Source organism: Chrysochloris asiatica, unplaced genomic scaffold, assembly GCF_000296735.1.
Source record: "Chrysochloris asiatica unplaced genomic scaffold, ChrAsi1.0 scaffold00110, whole genome shotgun sequence".
In the NCBI taxonomy this organism is placed as follows: domain Eukaryota; kingdom Metazoa; phylum Chordata; class Mammalia; order Afrosoricida; family Chrysochloridae; genus Chrysochloris; species Chrysochloris asiatica.
In genome coordinates this window covers 1332934-1345251 of record NW_006408628.1, presented here as the reverse complement: position 1 = coordinate 1345251, position 12318 = coordinate 1332934, and the positions used below count along the sequence as shown (strand labels likewise).

At 39.0% G+C, this 12318-nt stretch overlaps 1 pseudogene; it reads left to right on the top strand.

Moving 5' to 3' along the window:
- The first annotated feature begins 1364 nt into the window (after window positions 1-1364).
- Window positions 1365-12318, top strand: part of LOC102818905 — a 29065-nt pseudogene continuing 18111 nt past the window's right edge.

Genomic DNA, 12318 nt, shown 5'->3' with positions numbered 1-12318 from the left:
AATTTACTATATTGGGAACAACAAATTCAAAAAATGAACAATGTAAGATCTATCATGAAGTACCACGCTTTCTGTGATAGGATAATATCTATACACCTACAAGTAAGACCAGTGGATAACACTATTATTCATCTTACCCACCAAACACTACAGCCAGTGATAATAAAATTAAACAATTCAAACAACTTCTTCAGTATGAAATAGATGTTACATGCAATCAAGATGCATTGATAATTACTGGTGATTGGAATGCAATGGTTTGAAACAAAGAGGAAGGAGAAGTAGTTGGAAAATGTTGTTGTTGTTGTTGTTGTTGTTGTTGTTAAGTGCCGTGGAGTCGGTTCCGACTCATAGCGACACTGTACAGGGTTTCCGAGGCTGTAAATCTTTACAGGAGCAGAACGCCTCATCTTTCTCCCACGAACAGCTGGTAGTTTCGAACTGCTGACCCTGAGGTTCACAGCCTGATTCATAACCACTACACTACCAGAAATATGACCCCAGTAATAGAAAAGATACTGGTGATTGCATTATACAAATTTGCAAGACTAATGACTTATTCATTGCAAATATTTTTCTAAACAACATAAAAGGAGGCTATACATAAGGAGCCCTGGTATGGTGCTGTGGGCTAATGTGCTGGGCTGCACAGTCGCTTTGAACCATAAGTTCAGCAGTTCAAGCTCACCAGTCGCTCCTTAGAAACCCTACACAGGGTCACTATGGATTGGAACTGACTTGACAGCACTTCACAACAACATACACAAGGACCTTGACAGATAGAATACAAATGACTAAAACTGACTACATTTGTGGGAAGAGACAGGGGAGAATCTCAATATCATTATCCAAAACAAAGCCAGAAGCCAACTGTAGAAAAGACCATCAATTGCTCATATACAAATACAGGTTGAAGCTGGAAAAATTAAAATAAGTAAACAAGAAACAAAATATGAGCTTGAATAAATCCCACCTGAATTTAGACACTCTCATAAGAATCCATTTGATGCATTAGACAGTAATGAACTAAAACCAAAGAGGTTATGAGATGACATCAAGAGCATCATACAGGAAGAAGCAAAAGGTAATTAAAAAGATAAGAAAAGAAAAGACCAAAGGAGATGTCAGAATAGACACTGAAACTGGAGGGTGAAACTAATGGAAGAAATGAGAGCTGCATAGAAAGTTTCAAAGGGCAGCTGGAAAAAACAAAGTCAAGAATTAGAATGAAATGTGCAAAGACCTGGAATTAGAAATCCAAAAGGGAAGAACACACTCAGCATTTCTCAAGTTGAAAGAACTAAAGTAAAATTCCAAGTCTCAACTTGAAGTATTGAAGGATTCAATGGGCAAAACACCAAAGGATGCAGAGAGCATCAAGAGAATTTGCTTTTGTAACCTTTGAAAATGTAGCAAATGTCAACGATGCAGGCAGAGATATGAATGGAAAGTATTTGGACAGGAAAGCTATCAATGTGGAAGGAGCTACTCAACCAGCATATAAGTGGCAGGCATGGACCTCACCACCTCCAAGAAGCAGAGGCCCTCCAAGAGGTGGAAAACGAGGTAATGGAGGAACCAGCAGACCCTCCTTCACATGGGGGACACATGGGTGATGGTGGCTATTCCACGAATGAGTTCTTCCAGAAGACCAGTGAAAATAGGACTACAACCACAAAGTGGTGGTTCTCCTCCTAAAAGATCAGCCTTTTCAGGACCAGTTCATAGTAGCAGTGGAATGGGAGGCAGAGCTGCTGTTCACATGGAAGAGATAGTTATGGAGGACCATCAAGAAGGGAACCCCTGCCCGCTTCTATCTGTCACCAAGAGATGATTGATATTTTACTAAAGACAGCTATTCTAGCAGAGATTACCCAAATTCTCATGATACAAGAGATTATGCACCGCCACCAAGAGATGATAGATAGATAGATAGATAGATAGATAGATAGATAGATAGATAGATAGATAGATAGATAGATAGATAGATAGATAGATAGATATAGAGATATATCGTGATTATGGTCATTCCAGTTCACAGGATGACTATCTATCCAGAGGATATAATGATAGATATAGCTATGGTCATGATCGTGACTATTCAGACCATCCAAGTGGAGGCTCCTACAGAGATTCCTATGAGAGCTACGGTAACTCACGTAGTGCTCCACACTAGGACTCCCACCATCTTAGAGCGGGAGCAGTCACTATGATGATAACAGCAGCTCATGAGACAGATAGTTACTAAAGCAGCAGAAGTAATCTCTACTCAAGTGGTCATGAAGAGGTTGGCAGACAAGAAAGAGGGCTTGCCCCTTCTATAGAAAGGGATACCTTCTTCCATGTGATTCCTACAGCAGTTCAAGCTGCGGAGCACCAAGAGGTGGTGGCCATGGAGGAAGACGATCTAATAGAGGAAGAGGCAGAAGCAGATACTAAAAACAAACAAAACTTTGGATCAAAATCCCTGTTTAAACAAACAAACAAAAAGTGTAACCTATTCTGTCATAACTACCCAAGGGCTCTTAAAAGAAAAAATTGTGTTACTTGAAAAAAAAAAATTCCTGTTAAGTACTTCCCATAATTTTTATGTTTCTTGTGAAGAAAAAGTAAATCCTGTTTAATTTTATTTGATTTTATGACATTTTTTTCAATAATCAAATATTAAATGTGTAAGACTTGACTCGTATATTAGTGTTCTAATTCTTTTAAGTGTCCCTGAAGGCAACTTCCTATTCAATTCTTCCCAGTAAATGAGGCAAACGATACTAATATCTTCCACAAACATCTAGCCATCTAAAATGGAGAGATTAATCATTCTGCCTATATAAACAAGTTAGATATTAGAAGGGTGGTTGGGTTTGTTACTCCTAAGATTTCACTGTAACTTCAAACTGAAATCTCAATGTTTTCAGTGTGCAAATCCTTAGATAGATGCTTAAGTAAGGAAAGTGCTAGTCACCCAAAATAAAAGGATAATGGTGGCCATATACTGCCTTTCTGACATTTTCTTGGGATTCTGCAAGGGATTCCCCCTGCCCCATTAAGATCATGTAAGTGTGTGTTTAACAACTGTTGTTGTTGGTAAGTTGCGATGAGTCAGTTCTGACCCCTAGCGACCCTGTATAAAATTTCTGAGGCGCAGTTGGTGAGCTTGAACCACCGACCTTGCAATTCAAATGGCTTTGCAGTCTGGCACATTAACCCATAGTGCACCACCAGGACTCCTTATAAAAGGACCATTATATTTTCCATGGAGGTGGTGGTTATGTACCGTGGAGTCATTTATGTGTCATGGACTCATAGAGACCCTGTACAGGGTTTCCGAGCTGTATATCTTTACCAGAGCAGGAGCAGAAAGCCTCACCTTTCTATCACATAACAACTGGTAGTTTTGAACTGCTTACCTTGAGGTTAGCAGCTCGACTGGTAACCACTATGCTACCAGAGCTCCAGGTAATTAAGCAACTACAGCATACTAAATAAAAAGTTTGGCCAAAACCAAGAAAGAAAGAAAGAAAAGATAGGTAGAGGGAGGGAGGGAGGGAGGAAGGAAGGAAGGAAGGAAGGAAGGAAGGAAGGAAGGAAGGAAGGAAGGAAGGAAGGAAGGAAGGAAGGAAGGAAGGAAGGAAGGAAGGAAGGAAATGATGTACTGCATTAGGAAAATCTACAAATGATATCTTTGAAGTGTTAACAAGCCAAGATGTCAGGATGAAGACTGAGGTGCACCTAACCCAAGTCGTGGTGTTTTCAATCACTTCATATAGTTGTGAAAATTGGACAATGAATAAGGAAGACCATAGAATTTATGCATTTGAATTATGGTGTTGGAGAAGAATATTGAAAGCACCCTGAACAGCTAAAAGAACAAAGCAAGCTGTCTTGAAAAACATATTGCCAGAATCCTCCTTAGAAGGAGGGGTGGTGAGATATCATTGTTCACTGATTGAACATGTTGTCAGTAGATACAGCATGCTTGGTAGTGTCGAGGATCACTGAGAAAGAAGGAGACACTCAACTAAATGAACTGACACAGTTGTAGCATCAGTATGTTCCAACACAATACAAATTGTGAGACTGGAGAAGGACCGGGCACTGTTTTGTTCTGTTGTATGTAGTGTTACTATGAATTGGAACCAACTTGATGGTACTTCATAACAACAACAATATCCTCACAAAGGTTCATCAAGTTGAAAGTTGCTTTCTTATTTATTTTGTGTATTTACTTATGTAATTTCTGGTTTTGACTTGTAACCTGTAATATTTCATGTAATATTACATATTAAATCTTCAAGTTCATCATGAACACTGATTTATTTTAAATGCCATATATCTCTCCTGTATATATTAAACATATGGATGCATACATAGTTGATATAATGCTAGCACACCAGTATGGCCTTATTGTTAGAATATTGAGAAGATAGCTATTCTACTTGAGAAATAGCTGATATCCTGAGCACCTACCTCTCTTTGCATTCTCTCATACCCACAATGGAACAGATCCCGATTTCATCATCTTCACTATCATGTGCCATGGCACCACTGAATCTCCAGGACCTTTCACCATCCTGCCAGCCATCATCTATTCAGATATTTTTAGTGCCCATGTTACACTGGCTTTTAAATATTTTGAAAGTCATATCTGAAAGTTATATACTGACAGGGAATTATTTTTAAGACACAGGATTAACTTTAAAAATACAGAGAGAACAAACAGTATCTATGTAGGCTTGGTATGAGTCAGAACCAACTTGAAAACACTTAAAAACACCATATATACAAAATCATTCCACTTGTACAGAAAAACAATTTTTAAAAAAACCTTACATGTTGTATGTGTGTATAAAATATTTTCAGAAAGTGCTTTTACAGGGGTTATCTATGGATATAATAAACAGATATCAGAACAGAGTGAAAACTACCACCCAAAAAACCCCCCACCATCAAGTTGATTCCAACTCATAGCAGCTCTCTAGAACAGAGACCTGTTCCTTAGGGTGTCTGTAAGGGAGCAAATAGCCTCATCTTTCTCCCTCACAGTGGCCAGCAAGTTTGAACTGCTGACTTTTTGATTAGCAGTCCAACACTTAACCTACACCACCACTAAAGTTTCTTGAACAGAGGGGAAAATATTAATTTTTTTCCTTTTCTACCTCTTTCTAGTTCCTTATTTTGAATATTTCAACATCTGTGTTATTTTTTAAGTTTTCAAATAAAAAACGAGCCCTAAAAATATGACAAGTAAACATTTATAATTGGTAGTATTATTTTCAACCCCTTACTGGACTGGGCATGTTATTACTGTTTTGAAGTGCCATTCATTTGGTCCTAACTCATAGGGACCCTGTATAGGGTTTCCCAGGAGCAACTGGTGCATTTGAACTTTCAACCTTGAGGTTCACCATCAAGTCAGTGTTTATCCTAGTGCCACACCAGTTAAAAACCTAGATATAAATAACTGGCCAAAATACAGCTTTCACACATGTAGCTAGACTATGATAAGCTTTTCAGCGTCCCTTGCAACAGAGTCAAAAAAATTAGAATCCAAAAAAAATAGCATGCTAAATAGAAATGATGTAAGCACTTCCACCCCTTAGATACCCCACGCAGTTCATCACCATCTTTTTCTTCTACCATTATGACTGTTGAGAATTGTTTCAGAAGGTGTAGCTACGGTAACTACAAAGTGACAGGACAAATCCCTGAGTCACTGGAGGGAGGACAGCCACAAGGAGTCACCACCCACAAGCTAAGAATAAGCTTTTATTACTTGATAAATCACTCAGGATTTGGATTATTTATATCTTTCAGCAACTAGGATTGCGTACACTGGTCCGGGCAGTTACGAAATTTTAAGGATCAGTCATTTGCCAATTAACATTAATTTAAAATTACAAAGTTAAAAGACAAAGGCTTTAAAATAGCACTAAAGCACAAGCTCGCTGAAACCTGTTTGAATGTGATTTTTCTCACCTTGTGAAGAGGAATTGATCAGAAATGGGAAAGTTTTGTTCAGACATCTATGCTCTCATTATTTCATTCATCACTCAAGTGGTCCATTACCTGCTGACAGACTTCACACATCACTACCTAGACATGACTGGCAGCTGACATTATCAGCAAAACTTGACAGAGCGAATTGGCACTCACAATAAGTGTGAAAATAAGAGGGAAACAGAAAAATCTGCCTTTCCTACATGTCTACTTGTTCTGTTCCCTGGCATTTGTGTTAGTGTGTATTATTGCAGTTTGGGATTGTAGGGAGAATAATTACACTTATAAAATGTTGTTTGCAAAAAGCAATTGAGTATTTTTTTATTATACAGTCCCCAAGTATCTATTTTTTTTTTCTACCCTATATGGCTATATCAAACAAAAGAATCTTAAGGTATTTAAAAGCTATTTTCAAGGTATTATTATTTTGACCCATATCAAAAATAAAATGAACAACTAATTAAATATATTTGTTGTTGTTAAGTGCCGTCAATTTAGTTCCAACTCATAGTAACCCTATGTAGGGTTTCCGTGGAGTGGCTAGTGTATTTGAAGTATCAATTCTGTATTATTTAACAACATCATCATTCAAATGCACCAATGAAGTAAACGGAAGTACTATGGTTTGGGTCACAATCCTGTTGTGGCATTTTAAGATAAGCACTGAATTGTTAACTGCAAGATTGGGAGTTCAAACCCATCAGCTGCTCCTTGGAAATCCTATAAAGACAGGGCTGCTAAGGCTCAGAACAAACTCAATGGCATTTAACAATAATAAGAAAATGGTTTTGAGTCAGGTTCACCTTAGTCTTCAAAGTGACATCTTTGCTTTGTAACACTTTAAAGAGATCTTTTTACAGCAGATCTGCTGTATACAATGTGTGATTTCTTGACTGGTGTTCCCATGGACATCCATGGGAGAATCGAAGTAAAATTAAATCCTTGACAAATTTCAGTCTTTTCTCCATTTATCATGATATGGCTTATGTGTCCAGCTGTGAGGACTTTTGCTTTCTTCATATTGAGATATAATCCATAATGAAAACCGTAGTCTTTGGTCTTCCTTGTTGTTGTTGTTAGGTGCCATCGAGTCAGTACCGACTCATAGCGACCCTAGGCACAACAGAAAACAACACTGCCCAGTCCTGGGCCAACCTCACAATTGTTGCACACTTAAGCGCATTGATGCTGCCACTTGGCCAATCCATCTTGCAGAGGTCTTCCTCTTTTTCTCGGACCATCAACTTTACCAAACATGATATCCTTCTCCAGTGACTGGTCCCTCATAACAATATGTCTGAAATATTAGAGATGAGGTTTGGCCATCCTGGCCTCCAAGGAGCACTCTGGCTGCACTTCTTCCAACACACATCTGTTCTTTTGGCGGCCCATGGCACTTACAATAGTCCTCTTCACTGTCAGCAAGCAAGGTTGTGTTCTCTATGTATCACAAATGTTAATGAACTTTGTTTTTCTTCATATAGTCCAGGTTTTGGTACCATTTGCTCATCACAAGATTTGAATAAGTATAGTGAACTGATACAAAATGAACAGACTGAAAATCCACCCTATAGGATTGAACCCCTTATAGTCCAGATTAGAGAACTGACCTGTTGTCTCTGGGCAAACCCACCCAAAATCAACCCAAACTCACTGCCAGCAAGTGAATGTCTTTCTTTCTTTCTTATTTTGTGAACTGTGTAATAGTTTACATAACAGAACATTGACTTTAAACCCTCATTTCATTGCAATGATTACAATCTCCTCCATTCATTGTCATTCAACAATATTTGCTTCCATTCACTCTGTTTTTAGTTCTTTTTTGGGGGGTGAGAGGTGGGGAGATGAACACAAAAACATTCAGGAATATGTAATAATTTAAATAACCAAAGAACACATTCTGCAAGCCTGCCTCCTGGACACCAGCACTCAAGCCCTCTCTTTTCATGAGTCAGGAGTCCACATTATATGAAGAAAAACAAGGCATCAGGATTGGAGGAAGACTCATTAACAATCTGCGATATGCATATAATACAATCTTACTTGCCAAAAGTGAAGAGGACTTAATATACTTAATGATGAAGATCAAAGACCACAGCCTTCGGTATGGATTGCATCACAACGTAAAGAAAACAAAAATCCTCACCACTGGACCAATAAACAACATTCTTATCAACGGAGTAAAGATTGAAGTTGTCAAGGACTTCATTCTTCCTGGATCAACCATCAACACTCATGGAAGCAGGAGTCAGGTTAAATCAAACAATGTATTACATTAGGCAAATCTGCTGTACAAGACCTTTTTAAAGTGTTGAAGAGCAAAGATGTCAGCTTGAGGACTAAAGTGCCTCTGACCCAAGCCATGGTGTTTCAATAAACTCATATGCATGCAAAAGCTGGACAGTGAATATGGAAGACCATAGAAGAATTGATGCTTTTCAGTTATGGTGCTGGAGGAAAATATTGAAAGTTGTCACAGGCTGTCAAAAGAACCAACAGATCTGTGTTGGAAGAAGTGCACCCAGAGTGCTTCTTGGAGGCCAGAATGGCCAAACTTTGTCTTTCATACTTCAGACATATTGTCAGGAGGTACCAGTCACTGGAGAAGGATATCATATTTGATATGGTTGAGGGTCAGAGAAAAAGAGTAAGACTCCCAGGGTGATGGATTGGCAAAGTGGCAGCATCAATGGGCTCAAGTGTGGCAATAATTGTGAGGTTAGCCCAAGACAGGACAGTGTTTCATTCTGTTGTGCATAGGGTCAACAACAGTCTTCAACTGCTCCCTCTTTTCATGTCCTCATCTCTGCCATCTCTAGTGACTCTGCTTCTCTAGATAGGGTCCTGCACTCCAATTGTTCTCTTCTCCCTTGATGGTCCTAGGGTCCTCTGTTTCTGGACTGTAAAATTAACTACTCCCACATTTTTGTTATAAAATGTCTACTTTCATAATTGTGACAGTCGAAATTAGTCATGATAATAATTACTCACTATTGAATCATAAGAATCTTATCCCCATATTTTTTTCATCGGACACTTCTAGACAAGATGAAAACTTCGTTGGGGATAGTTTTAAACTCTTAAACTAGACTCCCTCTTGAAAACTTGTAAGCCAGTCACTTAATGCATTTATCACACTTCATTTTAGGCAGCCAGGGTCAAAGTTGCCTGTCCCTATCAACCCTGTATACAGAGGAGATAGGATTGATACTTGATGTGAAGACTCCTTCCCTCTCAATTAGAATTTTGAGCTACTACATCCATAAGTATAGGTCGATTTCATCAAATTGTAGCAATTTACACTTGTTTGCTTTATCAAAAAAAATTTTTTTTAATCTTTCTCTAGTCGAGTTCTGATTATCAAACCATTGAGGCTAAGTCAAATGGATACTATGTGCAAGTTTGAGCATTCTTATGCGTCTCCCCTCACTTCTTATCACTTGGATGCTTTGCTCTCAGCTCTAGCTCTCTGTGGCTATGTCCTTGTCCATCGGCTCATGAGTCTCCAAGTCTCACAACACTTTAGACTAACCAGCCCTTCCTCTTCTCTCTCTCATCTCCAGGTTAACTGGAGTCAATGGAACGTGGCAGAACTCAGCCCATTTCTTCATTGCTGCCTTTCCTCCCTTTTCCATTTCTTCATTGCTGTCTTACCTCCCTCTTCTACTCAACAATAGACTAATGTGGTCACCAGAGAGCTTGTATGCCTGCTCATGTGTTCCTTCTGAGTTTCAGTCTTAGAGGGGGGTTTGTCTTGGAGGGACTTGAATGTTTGCCTTGATGGCTTCTGAGTAAACAACTTGCTGCTTTTTGCAGTAGCCAATCATACTGCCATTTTTGTTTTGATTCATACCAAAAGTTATATAGGGCCACTGTCAACTGCATATCCAGTTATTAATGTTCTTCCTTGAATTTTTATACCACATTCTTCTACATATAATTCAGATTCTCGGATTATTGGCTTAACATAACCATTGAATAAGTATGGTGATGTAACAAAGTATAACCCTGATGCACACCTTTGCTGATTTTAAACTATTCAATATCCCTTTTTTCTATTCAAATGACTCTTTATTTATGAAACGTTTCTTGTGAGTAAAATTAAGTGTTCTGGAATAATCATTTCTTATAATGGTCTTCATAACTTGTTATGATCCAAGAGAAATAGAATTGACAAGGGCGGTGGCGCTTGATGGTGTATTAAGGAGAAATGCAGTGAGGACCTCCATCAGCAGTGGCATGGAATACCAGATAAAGCAGGTAGAGGGGATGATCCCAGAACTCTGAACTAAATATAAAGGAATATTTTGAAAGTTTGAAGGCTTACAACCAGTGGAATTTGTAGTGGAGGCAAGAAAACTGGTGTTTTTTGACGGTGGGTCCAAGTAGCTTCCAGAGCAGCAATTGTGGGCAAGATGGAGTGGGTTAAGAATCAGAACTGTGCTCCCACCACAAACGTCTGACCATCTGCTTACATAAAGGTGTGGACATTCTTTTTTATTTTCCTTTTCACGGTTCATTGCTGTCTCTCTGTCTGTGCACCTCCATTCCAGTGAATAGAGGGGGTGCCTTGGTGAGTGGACATCCCCGACCCCTGGAGGGTTCTACTACACATGCACAGATATCTGCTCAGCATAATCTAAGAAGGGGAAAGGTTCCACTTAAAACCAAATGGCAGCACAAAATGGATACATCTGGCCCTGATCTGTTAATCTCTAGGAAAAAGGCCTGAACTAGAGTTGTGGAGTGGGAGAAAGACATATTGAAAAAGACACAGGACAAAATTTAAACCCTGAGTTAAGACTTAAGAACAAAAACTGCCATCTTGAAATTTCTTAGACAGCCTTGAAGGCAAGAAGCCAAGAGAGGGATGTTAATGTCATACTCATATTTTGCTACAGAATTTTTTTTCTTTACTTTTCTCTTTTCTCCGATTATATGCTATAGTATTCAATATGTTGGGTTTTTTTGTTTTTTTTGGATGGGGGGGTTGGTATTGCTTTTTTGTTTTTTTGGACCCCTTTTTACCTTTAGGGTGATCTTTCTCTCCCTACATTACCCAAGAAGAGACAGCAATTGTAAGCATCTAGTCAAACTACAATCACAGCCTATAAAATCTCACCATCCAGGCAAGAGCCAATACCAGCTTCTATACATCAGATAGGCAGCCAACAACTGTTACAGTGACTCTGAGTTGATTAATAAGAAGGGTGAAAAGCAAAGCCCATCTCCTGATCACACTGATCTGGAGTCAATCATAAAGCATGATAAAACATCAACATATATTCATTAGGAGTATTGGTATGGCGCTGTGAGTAAATGCGCCAGACTGCAAAGCTGTTTGAACTGCAGGGCCAGTGGTTCAAGCTCACCAGTTGCTCCTCAGAAACCCTATACAAGGTCGCTATGGATCAGAACCGACTCAACAGCACTTAACAACAACAACAATACATTCATCTAATGATTAAAGTCACAGCTGACTACTAAAGATGCCCAAGAAACAGCTGATCATATCAGCACATGTCCAGAAACAAGACTGGGACTGAGAGTGATCCAAATAATTCACATAGGGTTTGAGAAAAATAAGGAAGAAGTTACGAAAGTGCTACAGGAACATTCAGGTAAGATAGATACAGCATTGGAAACAACTCAAAACGTACAAAAAGAGATCCAAATGATTAATAATAAAATATTTGATGTTGTTGTTAAGTGCCATCGAGTCAGTACTGATTCATAGCAACCTTATGCACAGAAGAACAAAATATCGCCCAATCCTGGGCCAACCTTACTACTGTTGCCACACTTGAGTCCATTGATACTGCCACTTGGCCAATCCATCTCATTGGGAGGTCTTCCTCTTTTTCTCTGACCCTCCACCTTATCAAACATGAGATCGTTCTCCAGTGACTGGACCCTCCTGACAATATGTCGAAAGTATGAGAGATGAAATTTGGCCATCCTGGCCTCCAAGGAGCACTCTGGCTGCACATCTTCCAAAACAGATCTACTGATTCTTTTGGCAGCCCATGGCACTTTCAATATTCTCCTTCAACACCATAACTCAAAAGCATCAATTCTTCTATGGTCTTCCCTATTCACTATCCAGCTTTTGAATGCATATAAGGTTATTGGAAACACGATGGCTTGGGTCAGGTGCACATTAGTCCTCATGCTGATATCTTTGCTCTTCAACAATTTAAAAGGTTCCTGTGCAGCAGATTTGCCTAATGCAATACGTCGTTTGATTTCTTTACTGCTGCTTCTGTAAGTGTTGATAGTTGATCCAAGAAGAATAAAGTCCTTGACAACTACAATCTTTTC